Below are 5,000 nucleotides of genomic sequence, written 5' to 3' on the forward strand. Positions count from 1 at the left end.
AGTTATTTTGTATATTTTGATTATTATTAAAAAAATGCATTACCCACTTCAGCCCCATATACATTTTGGCCATTTGAAAATTGCCGATCTACAAGCTCACAATGTGTCGCGATGCGCCGCATTGTGAGCTTGCAGATCTGCTATTTTCAAAAGATGTTTTAACATTTTATACATTTGAAAACTTGAGTACTTTCTACTTTTGGTGCTTTAAGTACATTTTTTGAAACCAATACTTTTGTACTTTTACTTGTAACAGAGTATTTCTACATCGCAGTATTGATACATTTACTTAAGTAAAGAATGTGAGTACTTTTCCCACCACTGCAGCACGTGCACGCACTTCCTCACGCGCGCGCACAAGTTCACGTCCTCAGCTCACCTTTGATCATTCGCTTTCTAACAACCTGATGAAACCTATCCGCCACATCCTGAACCTAGCATGGTGGCAAACCCTTTTAGAGTAAAGGGTGATTTATACTTGGTTGCGGCCCCGTGTCGCGCACCCAAAACAGCGGATCTCCAAGCTCACAAGATGGCGTATACATGAAGCGATCAGGCATAACGTTGTGCTGAGTCATATGTGTAGTGGTATGAGTGGTTTAACTGACTCTAGCAGGTGGGCTGACTAATAAGCAGACTGTGGGTGTCATTCACAACGTTTATGTTTATCATATACATAGTATACAGGGTGTGAACTGGGTTCATGTGTGTGATGGGTGGGGTTGGGGGTTGTGGGCATGCTGGTTCACTATAAACCTTGAGGATGGAATAAATATGAATTAACCTCTTAAGGGCGCGGTCCCACCGCACTTTTGCCAATGCTTTGTCAATGCAAATGTGTGGATTCATGGTCTTGCGCAGCTTTAGTTTCTAGTTTATACTTTGCAGTGCGAGCTTGTACGCCTGCCATTTTTGAAACTCTCTGAAATGTCAAGGACACTAAAATGTGAACTTTTTAAAAACATAAATCTCTTCTGGGGGTCCCTGGCACAAAACCTTTTCAGACGCGGGTCCCCGACCAAATACATATCAATTTTGGGGGTCCTTGACATGAAAAGGATTGAAAACCAGTGGTAATACATAATGCATTTTGTGTAAGTTTGCAAGTAGAAATGTAGTCGAGGGAAATTCAAACGCTTCCAAAAAAACAACAACATGGGAACGCAGGCCTACTCAAGTAAAGTACAGACCCTCCCAAAAATGTACGCAAGTACAGTACGCCCAGTAAATGTGCAACTGTGCACCACTGCCAGTAATTTGTACATGGGTGTGGAATCAATAGCTAACGTTATTGTTCTCTTCTCTCAGCTTTCATTTTTACCGGGAATTCAGATGCAGGCAGCTGCCAACAGCAACCTGAAAGCCTCTTGTTTGCATGACTCATGACTGCATAGTCAACGGAAAGTCAAATATAACCACTGTTTGGGTCAGAGGAGGAGGGGGGGGGGGTTAATCTTAAAACCATGAGTGCTCATTTTAACTCTGAGAGTGAACAAATGGACCCTTTCGGGTCCATTTGTTCACTCTCAGAGTTAAAATGAACACTAAGGAGTTGTTACTGTGTTGGTGCAGGCTCAATGGGCTGAACCGCAGAAAGAGAAAGTGCCTGTGAATCATTGACAGTGTTAATGTTAATACTAACCGGGGTGGGCGGTATTGGGGGGGAAACCGTTCATTCATTGTGAAAGTGAGTTTTTTGTTTTGTTCCTGTTTTCTGCTTGGGAAGGCATGAAACAGTGCTCTCTTATACCCCCCCCCCCCTCCCCCTTAAAGTCTTACACTTACAATTATTATTATTAGTCGTTTGTTTTTTGGTGTATTTTACAATGCACATGAACCTAATTAATTGCATTGAAATTGACCCACTCCTGTTTAAGGGTTCAACTTTAAATACTTAAGCCCTTGCAACATTATGCTGTGAGCTTGTAGATAGCTATTTCAGCATTTTTAACAGTTTTTGCCTACTTTCAGAGCAAGTTCTTTTTCAGGATATAATGTGTTAAATCGCTATACCAGCCCTTTTAACATGTGGGTCCTTTCTTTTACTTGGATAGGAGTTCATTCCTCAAGAAATGTTTTGAGATACACAGTATAGTTAGTCTATTCTTGATCGTTAATCATATCTTAATACTAATGCCTCATATTTAAACCATTCAATCCGGGAAAGTATCTCAGTCATTTTGGATTTTAGCTGTATAAATATAGCAACATATTGCAGAAAACTGTTAGGAAGGAATTTTTTGAATCAGCCTCAAGTCTAAATGGGTAGCCTATAGCGCTAAGTACTCAAAGTCACTGTACATGAAAAAGGGAAAAATAAATACAAAATAAATGAAAAAAATAAAATAAAATTAAGTGTCTGAAATGAAATACAGAGAAAACAAAGGGGTTATCTGGGGAAAGCCAGTCTGAGGAGGTGGGTTTTGAAGGATGGGGGTGGTGGTGGTGGGGGGGGGGGGGGTCCCTTTGAAGTGGTTGAGGAGTGCATTCCAAAGGGAGGGGGCAGCAACTGAAAATGCCCTGTCACCCTATGGCTCAGTTCTTAGTCCAGGGGACCACCAGGAGATTATGTCACCCACCCACACACCCCTGATGTGAATTTGCGCCTTGTGTTTTGAGCCATGCGCCATCAGGTGATCTAAATTAGACTGTCTTTTGTTCCTGTAGCCATGAAGATTTATAATGAGGCACATGATGTTCACTCTGCTCGTTCAATAGACTAATTAGCTCTGACGTAACATTACTGTAAGGACACTAACCGACATGCTTACTGTGTGCATGTACAGTATGCTTATTATGTATTTGTCCTGCATAATGAAAGCCTTGCTGTGGATGCGTACTGTTCAATATTTTGTTCGTTATAGATGGTGTTTCTTTTGAGTGTGATGTATTTTACCCTGCTTTATCTACACTACTTGTTCTTGCCCTGTAACTGTATCTTAACTGCTGTGCTGCCTTTGGCGTCTGAATTTCCCTTGCAGGATCCATAAAGGTCTTATGTTATCTTTATCTTAAATAGGGCCCTTAATGTGTCATGTAAAACACTGTGAATTGCCATGCTGTTGAAATATGCCTATACGTAAACTTGCCTTATAAGGTCTTGCCATAAATGTGGAACAAATACTCTTTTTTGACCTCACCACAACTTGAGCTCTTCCATCTGATTGGTTGGGAGCAATTTGAATTCAAACAGCTGCAGTTGCACTTCTCTTCCCTGATTGGCATGGGAGGATTGGTGGGAGGGGGCTTTGCCGATGAAAGAGTATGATTGGTCAATTCAAAATAGAGGGTCTTCTGTGTGTTCACGCACGCACGCACGCACGCACGCACGCACGCACGCACGCACGCACGCACGCACGCACGCACGCACGCACGCACGCACGCACGCACGCGCGCGCGCGCACGCACGCACGCACGCACGCACACACACACACACACACACACACACACACACGTCACATACCTTTACTTGTGGAGGCACCATCCCTGTCAGTCTTTTTCCTGTCTCAAATGAGATTGTGATAAATGTATTCTGCCTAGAGAGAGAAAGCTGAAATCCTCTTGTATCTGTATAGTAAGCATGGTAATATAAGTTAACTTAGGAACCATTGTAGGACAATAGCCAATACAGAACAACAGCCAAGCATAGCTCCAAAGACGATCATTCTGTCCTGTATCTTTCCTGTATTTCATTAAGCACAAGCACAGCCACCCAAGCATACAGTACCTGGTGTGAGTATGAATAATTGAATCCCCTCTACGCAGACCACCGCCACGCACCATAACATGGAACACGAGTTCATCTGCGGTTAACAGGCCATTGCATAAGCTGCAGACAAAAGGACACATAGGTATCCGAAAAATACAATTGTACTTAAAAGATGTGCAAGTTACACGATATGACCATATTCACTATATGGTCTATAGATGAGACTACCTACAGAGAGTGAAGACTCTAACTTGCTGGTTCCAGGACAATAGAATTGGCAAAGAGATTTGGTGAAGAGTGGGGGGGGGGGTACACAATTAAGTACAGGCCCCTGGGGGACCCCGGTCAACGAAGTACATATGGTTTAAGTGATTAAGTTCTCCAGTGTACACATCTCAGAGGACCTGCTGTCTGAAAAAACGTCTGTCTGTCTGTCTGTCTGTCTGTCTGTCTGTCTGTCTGTGTGGCCTTCCAGGAACACAGGTAAACGTATACTGCACAGTAGAAATGCAACCATGTGCTCCCATAACTCAAGTCAAAAGCTCCTGTTAAACCCATTAAGACCTGAGGCCGCTTCTACAAATGCCTTCTAAATCAGCTCCTTCAGCATTGGTGCACCTGGTTCTTGGAAACTCTTGCAACAAGATCTTAAACTAAATACCCTAGCATCTATTGGCCATTTTAGGAATGTACAGTACTTAATAACCGTTCATGCAACTGTTTTAACTGATTGTTGTCAACATATTGTCTTTCTTTGTTGTTCTTATGTTATTTATATGTGTAACCCATAGACTGTAAAATAAATGGACAAAAGGAGCCCCATTGGTTTCTACAGACCGTTTTGAAGCCACTTTTTCGGCGAATTGAAATCCGCCAGCTTTGAACTTCCAGTCCCGATATGAAACCGGAGATGACTGCTATTGGCTACAACCGCAGCGAGGGCTGGTCTTCACTCGGTAAAACTAGTAGAATCCCCAGAAACATGCCCTAATCTATCATTAATTAAAACATTAATGGGACTATAATTTACTAAACACATATCATGATGAAAAAAGACTTTAAACTAGCGATTGAAAACACCAAGTGTTTATGCAAATGTTTACTAAGGTAATACCGGCCAAAACCTCGTTCACTACTATTGAGAGTAATTTGCACTGCAACCAGCACTACTCTGCAGAAGGTTAAATAGCGACATCTGCTGGGCCATTAATAGGAACTGCATGCGGAAAGACAACCTGGAAGTGAGCTTCAATTCCAGCGCCGGGGGTTTGCCCACTGGTGTAATCAAATT

At 42.4% G+C, this 5,000-nt stretch overlaps 1 protein-coding gene across 2 annotated transcripts in view; it reads left to right on the top strand.

Moving 5' to 3' along the window:
* The window catches only part of mtss1 (MTSS I-BAR domain containing 1), a 656,873-nt gene that overhangs the window by 217,038 nt on the left and 434,835 nt on the right, over positions 1-5,000 (top strand). The window lies entirely within an intron of this gene.

Source organism: Gymnoscopelus microlampas, assembly GCF_963454915.1.
Source record: "Gymnoscopelus microlampas genome assembly, chromosome: 7".
Taxonomy (NCBI): domain Eukaryota; kingdom Metazoa; phylum Chordata; class Actinopteri; order Myctophiformes; family Myctophidae; genus Gymnoscopelus; species Gymnoscopelus microlampas.